Here is a 10,000-nt window from a genome sequence, read left to right on the forward strand (position 1 = left end):
CCCGGCAGCCATTTTATAAAACACGCCATTTTGGGGTCACGTGGGGTGATACGTTGCAGGTGTGGAACATGTTTTCAGATGAGAATTTATTCCTGCTCAAAGAGTCCAGGGTGCAGTGCAAATGCTACCTTTTCTTTTAAACCTCTTATGTTGGAAAAAAGGAGGTGAAACGGTTGTAAAAGCAGTCTGATTTTCACAGGTTTGATGCTTGGTGCCGAGCCGTTAATCGATGTTAACATCACTTTGTTGACGGGGTTTATTTTATACAAAAGAAATCCTTATCTGAAATGTCAGTTTTCAATCTGAAATTAAAACCATGACAACTACCGTGAGTACAAGTCATTCCAAGATTCTTCCCGTTTCTTAAGATGATATGATGTTAAAATAATGCAAGATATGCATGCAACTGAATTGCGAAACGTTTGAAACCCGAAGAGTGTTTATGTCCTGTTCGCTCGACCTTTTACACCTTGAATTTCAGGTTATCTCCCTTAGTCTGCACATTCATTACGCAACCCTAACCACCTTCCCAAGCAATATTTGAAAGGAATTCGAAGCAATGGAGAAATATAATAGTAATAAGAAATGCAAATCTAGTGGTGGACAGGAAAAGAAAAAAGAACCTGGGAAGCGCTGTGTTGTCATGTTTTGCGATAAGACGAATGCAGACGGGGTCTCCATGCATAAATTCCCCACTGAAGAAAAAGTTCGTAGACAATGGGTTTCGTTTGTTCGCCAAAAAAGAGACACTGACTCATGGAAACAAGGTTGCAGCGATCACTTCACTCTCGAAGATTATCACGATTACGGAATGAAAGTCGCTGGCTATGCTTCAAAGATGTTGTTGAAGAAAAATGCCATTCCGTCAAGGCAAGTTGTTCCAATCCCACAGCAGCTGGAATCTGCCCGTAAAAAGAAGCGCAAAATATCGAATATTAGCGAAGGGAGCACTGTGGTGACCCATGAGGCGGGATATACTGCTGCAAAGCGACCAAGCAGAACCTTGGCAAAATTAAGAGCAAACCGGGTATGCATACTCGAATTTTCCTTTGCTTGAATGTGTGACAGGTCAATCCTGGTTTTTTTTGCGTATTTCCAGATTTTAAATTTATCCCTTTTAACTACAAGAGTGCAACTTGATTTTTGTGCATGTGATATTTCGTGTTTTACAGCTTTTAGCGCAATTTGAGGATGCCCAGAGGAACAAGGACAGCGGGGATCAATTGCCTTCCACAAGTCAGGACAGGGAGGGAGGGAGACATCGCTATTCTTGTGCCGTCTGAGACTGTAGAGTGCGATTCAGCAGACTTTAATCTTCAACAAAAATCAAAAGTGAACAGAGGAACTCAACTAAGTTTGAAGCGTCCGACCTATCGCAGTAAAGGTAATTAAAATTTGAGTTTGAGTTAAGAAGAATTGCGCCCCTTTCCTTGGTATATGATGTATAAATTTATTGTCCGCAGGTACTCAAGTAAGTCTCAAAATCAAAACCCATGTTGACTGCGAGGTACAGTGCAATCTCGTAGACCTTCCTCCCCTGGAATTACTTCACCCCTTACCTGAGAAGGTTCAGGAAGAACATGTGAGGAAATCCCCTGAACCACTGGACCAGGTAGAAGATGACCCGTTTGAAGACGCTGATGTGGATGATGAGGACTATAAGCCTTATCAGGATTCGGAAGATGGGGAAGACGAAAACGAGGAAAAAATCGTGAGGTAGGAAGAGACAATTTCCACCAAACTACGCGTGTTCATTGTCATTCGGCCATGGAAAACTCATAACAATTGCATTTACCTACCACTAGGCCCTCGCTGAAAGGCGAAAAGTGCAAAATCCACGAAGAACGAAATTTCATCATCGCCGAGAGCTGCCCGATGAGCCTATTTGGGTCGTGTCCAATCTGCGCCAGCCCTGCGGATGCTGACATTGTAGAGGTCTTGGGAACAATGGCTAAAATTCGTCAGAGGTGTAAAGAAGAATCTTGTTCTTTCTCACAGGAATGGCTTAGCCAGCGATTTGTTGGACACAGAATGGCTGTTGGAAATCTGTTACTGTCGGCATCTATTCTACTGTCCGGTTATATTTAAGCTTTGAAAATGATATAATTAAGGCAATCAAACACAAACTTTTTCAAGCACGAAACAAGTAATCTATTACATTAACTGCAGTGTCACAATAATAATAATAATAATAATAATAATAATAATAATAATAAATATCATAAATATCAATGATGATGATGATTGTGCAGACAACGCATAAAAAATTATTAACAAAACATAACATAAAATAAGACCTTTATTTACACACGATTGGATTTAAAGCTTACAAGCTTGTGGGGTCGTGTATTACGAACACAGCAACAGGTATCCATCGAACAAAAGCATATTTAATGAAATTTCTGTCTTTATCAAAAATCTCAAAGTAGATACACAAAATAATCAGCAAGCGAGTGTACTAGAGAAAAGAAACTGCACGAACAGGCCTCCACACTCGCCATTCTTGGCTGTCGAGCTCACAGCGTCGCTGAGGAGGTTCTGGATTTTCCAATCTATCCGGTGATACTGTAGATTGTGCTGGAGGCTCGAAACGCCACGGTTGAATTTCTATATCGCCGATGTTAGCGCCACCTATAGCTCCTTCGAAATCGGAAGAATCGCTAGCAGAGTCCGAGCTCCCACTACCAGAGTCAGACATGTTTTCCCGCAGTTCCACACCTGTGACGTATCGCATCACGTGATGCAAATCGAAGCGTTTGCGATGGGATCCTGAACATTCGTTGATACACATGGTTTTAAAGCTAAAATTCATGGGTAAAAAAGGCTTCTGGGCACGTTTTCTTTACTTTGAAGACGTTAGCAACAAGTCTGTAATGTTTTCCCAAAAAAGTGTCTTTTAGCCGAGAGTTACTCTTTAAATAATTAAAAATGCAACGCAAAGCTTACAGCAGGGTGCTTTCATGGACTAGAAATAAAAATAATATATTAATGAAAACCTCAACAGCCTGAAGTCACAAAATGTTGAACCATTTATTTGTTTATAACTGGAGGTGTTGGCTGGGAAAAGCCATTTGATTAAAACAATTTACTTCACTGTAGTAAAAATCTATAGACATGCTTCATTGAATCCTGAGAATCCAACAGTGTTACTAGCAGCATCTACTGGAGTAGCAGTAATAAACATTGATGGTACACACAGCATTAGCAATACCTAAAAATACAGGTGATGTCGTATCTGCAATGTCTGAGCTGAAGCTAATAATATTAGACGAGATCTCAATGGTTGGTAACACCACTCTCCTCCATATTCATGAACGACTAAAAGAGATATTTGATACTAACAATTCACAGCTTTTTGCTGGTATAAGTATTATTGCTCTTAGTGATTTATATCAGCTACCTCCAATTCAAAGAAAATTAGTTTTTGATACTTATGCAAATAATGGTATACAAGTCAACAGGACATCACAACACGAACTTATACATGAACTATGGCAGGGATGGCTTGGCAGCCTACACATGTAGAACATATAAAAAGCCTGTCCCTATAAATGCCATGAAAAACATTCCAACAACCTCTGGTTGGACAAAAACAAAAAAGACCAAGCCTGTAGTTTCGTCAAAAACCATGCACTGCATTGTACAAATTCAAACTTACACAATAAAAAGGACTTCAAAAACGTGAACATGTACATGAACTATGGCAGGGATGGCTTGGCAGACTACATATGTCGCCGAAACACATAGTAAAAATGCATTTCCCTATGACGCCACAAAAACCTTCCAACAACCTCTAGTTGGACAAAAACAGAAAGACAAAGACAAAAAGACCAAAACCATATGTTGGTCACAAATCCATGCTGAAGCATGTCACAAAAACATAATTAAATAAGAACATCCCAACAACCTCTGGTTGGATAGAAGTGAAAAGACCAACAATGTAGATTGGTCAAAATCCATACACTGCAGGGCACAAACGTACGTCAGTTTGTAATTTATGATTGAAATACAATCACAGTTTTATTCACATCGAAATGACCATAAGCTCACATTTGATTTGAGTTTTCAGCTAAAATTAATAATTGCTTTATATCGATTTTGATAATATCGATATTGCCAACGACATAAACCCTTCAAAATGTAGCAGAGGATTGGCAAAAAAATGTATTTTCCATGAGCATTATTCACTCAAACTTAATCAAACTGTTAACAGCCTTTAAAATTGCACCTCAGTAACTTCAATAAAGTAAATAGTGGCCACAAGGATTTAAGTGAACCCTGTCCTCCAACAAGAAATCATGGCTTGATGAATCCAAAATCTTATGTCGTCATACAAACATTCTGGGGCGGTCGATGACGACACTTAAATAATGATTTAACACTTCTACCTTCTTATTAAACATTGGCTCAGCTCGCTTAATCACCAGACAAACTCCAATTACCATAAAAGAGAAATGGTTCAACAACAACTCGACTAATTCGGCAATGTGAGAACCAACTGTTTCTGGTGGTGCATTACATAGGTCATTGGTACCCAGATTACAACATCTGGTGCAAAGCGGGAGTCATTCGCTTCGTCAAATTGCTTAATTTTCTTAGCCGTCCTTCCACCAACACCAAAGAAACGGACCTTAACATCATCAAGGTCAAAGTTGATTTTGGCATGATTGTCAAAATGATTCTCCAAGTCACCACTGAGACGTCGAATGAAAGAATGACCAAGTATCATTTCTTTCGGGACACACAAAGCCATTTTGGACTGAAAGGAAATAATTAATTGAAAAATCAGATCGCTTGCATGCACAAAAACTTTAAGAGATGCGACACCAGCCAGAAATGTTGTTAAAAATGGTTGAGTCATTAAAAACCAATCAGAAGTTGAAAATGGGTTGCAAGCTACGACCATCGATGCGAACAAACTATGAACCAGACAAAACGACAACTAAATTATCACACTAAAGAGAGAAGAAACTCACCTCTTCAAATCAGTACCCTCGATTCCATGTTTTCTAGCCTCTTTCCACGTTAATGTCTTCATAAACTATGTAAGGCTAAAGTGTCACATAAAATTTTATTTGAAGGCAAATAATGAATTAATCTTTGAAATGATTGAGCTAAAGGAAATAATGAGGCAAAAAAATGACCAACCATTTTCTGAACTTTTTGACTAGATTTAGGAGTGGAGCACAGACTGATGAAGGCATCTGCTGTATAGGTCTTATCACGGGTTTGACCGCCATTTTGACTAGTAGGCAAAGTGTAAAGAATTTGTAGTGTTTATATGGGGATCCAATGTCAAATAATTTTCGTTAAATGCTAGTTCTGAGAAATTTATGAATTGAGAACTGAGGGTACAGGGCAAAAGATTATACAGACCAAATTTTAGGCACTAACCTTTTACGAAGTTGCCTGGCAGCGTTTTTAATATTTCCAATATTTTTCTGTAATTTTCTTCCGCACATTTTCAATAACAAGACGATCTGGGGTCGTAAGTCGGGCTGTGGCCACACTTGTGCTGCTAAGGATCATGAGCGTTGTGTAATAGTTCTAAAAAAATATGTTTATGTCGCAAAGAAAGAACACGAAATTTGTAATCACACTGGCATAAACAACATGCATTTCGTCATAAAAACATTGCTGACTTGAAATCCCTTATAGATGAAAGTTAAAGCTGCGATAATCGTACTGAAGCAGGAGCCTCCATACATATTGATGAGGGCCAGTGGCACAGAAGTACATGAGGTTATTTATAGTTTTAGACTTCCCGCCCAAAATTGGTTGCCATTGTTGGTTGGAGGCAGCCTACCACTATACGTTGGCGTAAGCAAGTTTTCATGTTTTATCCCCAACAAGCAAACTATGATTTACGACTGACTGATATATTTATTACTATGGTAAGTTGAGTGCAAATAGATATTTATAAAACAATGTTTATGAAACGTTTCTTTCGGTGTGGTAACAAAAAAAGAAAGGTTTCATCAACCTTCAAAGTCTGTTATGCTTTTTCACTGCTTCAAACACAATAATTTAAAGAGTATCGACATTTTGAAAATCAATAAATTTTATGTGATTATATTGTTGGAAGTTTTTAAAGTCAAAACCTTTTCCAAAATGATATCTTAAGGATTAAACACTGAAATTCAATGCCACGAAAACTCACGCAGTCATAATGAATGTTTTCAAAAATGCCTCTAAAACACTTCTCTGTCAACTCAACGGTGACGCATGGGAACAGTGATTGGTTAACATTCTTGGAGCAAGCCAGAGGACGACGATTTTTAACACTTAGATCTCTCCGCGTCAGGAGGCGCATAAGGCCGCAACCCTCGTCTTCCAACCCACTCTGTCTTCCGCTATGACTTTGACTTCTCTCCAGCTGTTCCACCCTTCACTCTTTCGCTCATTTTCCACGGTTCGTCTCCACGTGGTCTTTGGTCGACCTACTGCCCGTTTCCCTTCTGGTTGCCACCCTAACGCTACCCTGCAGTTGTCGGTTGCATCTTTTCTCAAGACGTGCCCAATCCAGTTCCAGTGCCTCCTGCGGATCTCATCACTGGTCTTATTTATTCCTGTAATATCCCCTATCCTCTCGTTGCTCACTCTCTGTGGCCACCGAATTCCGAGGATTCGTCTGAGGCACACAAACTGGAATGCGTCCATCTTCTTTTCCTCCATCTTTGTCATTTTCCATGCCTCGCATCCGTAGAGTAGTACTGGGCGTACTAGCGTCTTGAACAGCTTGATCTTCGTTTGGCGTCCTATGCTCCGTAACCTCCATATCTTGGTTAGGTTATAGAACGCCCTTCTTGCTTTATTTAGTCGGTTCCTAATATCTTCAGTTCCACCACCATCTTTCCTGACCGTTGCTCCGAGGTATACGAATTCTTCCACTTCTTCGACTTCATCTTCTCCAATCTTGACCCTGTCCTGCCGTTTTGCATTCGATCTCATCATCTTGCATTTTGCCGCATTGAGCTTCAGTCCTACACGCCCAGCGTTCTCCACCAATCGATCCGTCTTGCTCTGTATATGCTCGTACTTCGACGAGATCAGAGCAATATCGTCTGCGAAGTCAAGGTCTTCTAATACGCTGGTGAAGTTCCATCGTATTCCATTCTTATGCCCGTGTGTCATCTTTCTCATCACCCAATCTATTGCTATGAGGAAGAGAAATCCTGACATAACACACCCTTGCTTGACTCCCGTCGTGATCTTGATCCACCTCGTCTGTTCCCCGTCATCCATTACCGTACACTCAAATTCCTCATACATGATTTTAACCATCTTCACCAGCTTTTCAGGTATGCCGTACGACTTCGTGATCTTCCACAAGCTTTCTCTATGGATCGAATCAAAGGCCTTCTCGAAGTCAATGAAGTGTGTGTACAGCGTCGCTCTCCACTCATTCACCTGCTCCATGATGTTGCAGAGAATGAAGATCTGCTCCACTGTGCTCCTATTCCTACGGAACCCCGCCTGTTCTTTTCTGAGGGCCTCGTCCACTCCCCGTTGGATCCGATCGATTATGATTCGGCCCATGATTTTGCTCATTACTGGCAGCAGTGTCACTCCTCTCCAGTTTTTACATTCGTTCAAGTCCCCTTTCTTTAGTAGTTTGACGATGATGCCTTTCTTCCAGTTATCTGGTATTCTCTCTTCCTTCCATATCTTCCTGTATAGTCTTGTCAGTTCTTGTACTGCTATGTCACCGCTTGCTTTCAGCAACTCTGCGGGTATTTCGTCCATTCCAGGTGCCTTTCCACTTTTCGTCTTCCTTAGGGCTTGTCTGACTTCATCTTCCCTGATCTCTGCTGTGTCCATCTCCCTCATCTCCTCTGCCGCTGTCTCCTCATCTGTTACAGGGTTCGAAGGCACCTTCCTCACAAGCACTTCTTCAAAGTGCTCCGCCCATCTCTCAAGTCTCACCTCCTTGTCCTTGATTGCTTCTCCATGCTTATCGTTTACGGCAGCGGCTTGTCTCATCTTCTTATCAGTTAGTCTTCTTGCCGCCTGGTACAGCTCTCTTGTGCGTCCTTTCTCAGCAGATCTCTCAGCTTCCTTAGCGATCTCTTCTGTCCAGTGTCTCTTATCCTCTCTTGCCCTGCACTTCACTTCTCTGTCCTTCAGCCTGTACTCTATGCGCAGCCTTCCTTTGACACGCTCTGATCTGGCACTGTCAATTTTATTTCCTATCTGCCTCCTTTCCTCTATTGCCCTCCATGTGTCATCCCTCAACCATTGCTTACTCCTTTTCTTCACCCTTCCCATCACCTTATCTGCAGTCTCTGTGTACACTTTCTCTATCTGGCTGCAGTCGTCATTCACGTCCTCTTCCACCTCTAGTGCTTCGAACCTGTTGCTTAATTCAATGTTGAACCTCTCTTTAAACATCCCACTACCCAGCTTTTGTGTGTCAAACCTGGCTTTGATCTTCTTCCTATTTGGGTCTTTGTGGAGCTTCATCTGTAGTTTCGTTACTACGAGGTAGTGGTCACTAGCTGCATCTGCTCCTCGCTGTACTCTAGTGTCAGTGACTGACGTCCTCCATATTCTCCTTATCATGATATGGTCTATCTGGTTCCTTGTTTGCCCGTCAGGGGAGACCCACGTGGCCTTGTGTATGTCCTTATGGGGGAAGCATGTTCCGGTGATGACAAGGCCGTTAATGGAGCAGTACTCGCACAGCCTCTCTCCATTGTCGTTCCTGCTCCCTTACCCGTGTCTCCCTATAACCTCCTCCATCTCGCTGTTATCGTCTCCCACCTTTGCATTCATATCACCCATGACGATCACAATGTCATTTTTGTTGCACCTGTCCGTTGTTGTCTGTAATTGGTGATAAAAGTCATCTTTCTCTTCTGGTGTGGCATCGTTTGTTGGCGCATACGCTTGGATGATGGTTATCTTCTTGAATCGTGAATAGAACCTTGCGCTGATCACTCTGCTGCTTACAGGCATCCATTCCATTTAGGTTCTCTGCGCCTCCTGTGATATCATCAATGCCACACCTTTTTGATGTCCTTCCTCCTCTCCAGCGTAGAACAAGGTGCTGCCGTTAGCGAGAGTGACCCGTCCAGCCCCTGTCCATCTTGTCTCGCTGATCCCCAGCACGTCTAGTTGGTATCTATCCATCTCCCTCGCCACCTGTGTGGCTTTACCTGCTATATACATCGTGCGTACATTCCAGCACCCAATCCGGGTAACTGACTTTGGCGTCGCCATTGACCTCGTCGGTCGCTGAGCTTCCCGTAGGCTTTTACCCAGTGACGTCCTGGTGCTTCCGGCTGGTTGTCCGTCAGCAGCCATGGCTTCGCCATCATTGATTCGAATCTGATGAGTTGCGGTTTCTGTAATCCGTTGTATTTTTCCGAGAACAGGTGATTGGCCTGTAGCTCAACCCCCAACCTGGAGGACCAGGGGATCACACTTCGTCTGGTCTCTACCCTTCGACCTGTTCGGCATGGGTGACCCTACCAGGAGTACAAGACTCCAGCCGGTATAGCTCTAGGGGTCATTGAGACACACAAACCACCCCACCACGATAAGGTGGTGACCCCTTTGGAGTGGCGACGATTTTTAAACAAAGTGTATATTACTACTGATTTCAAGTCTTACAACAAACAAGTTTAAAATAAACTGAAATAAAGATCACTGAAAAACACAACAGTGAAAAACTTGTATATTTTTCATTATGAAATCAAGCAAAAGAAATGCCGAGTACAGTGTTCGTGCTGTTCACGTGCAATTTTATACCTGCTGTTGTCAAGATAATGTGGCATAGCTTGTCGTCATGTATGTGTTTGATGGTCTCTGCTTCACCAATATGTCTGTTGTACCTTTGTATAATAGTTTCTAGACTGGAAGTGAACAATGAATAACATACAGCTTGGTCACCTGTTTTGACCAAAATATGTGCTGTTGTAGTTTTGGTAGCATTCTTGGCGATAAACCGTGACTGGCAATTCATACACCTAAGCATAGACCTTCTTGGAGCAAGTCA

General features: G+C 42.0%; 2 pseudogenes; both read right to left on the reverse strand.

Annotated features, from left to right (window-relative positions):
• LOC138012563 (uncharacterized) overlaps window positions 1-10,000 on the reverse strand; it is a 583,226-nt pseudogene that overhangs the window by 147,010 nt on the left and 426,216 nt on the right.
• Window positions 4,475-9,171, reverse strand: LOC137981983 (uncharacterized; annotated as a pseudogene).

Source organism: Montipora foliosa, chromosome 1 (assembly GCF_036669935.1).
Source record: "Montipora foliosa isolate CH-2021 chromosome 1, ASM3666993v2, whole genome shotgun sequence".
NCBI classification, from domain to species: domain Eukaryota; kingdom Metazoa; phylum Cnidaria; class Anthozoa; order Scleractinia; family Acroporidae; genus Montipora; species Montipora foliosa.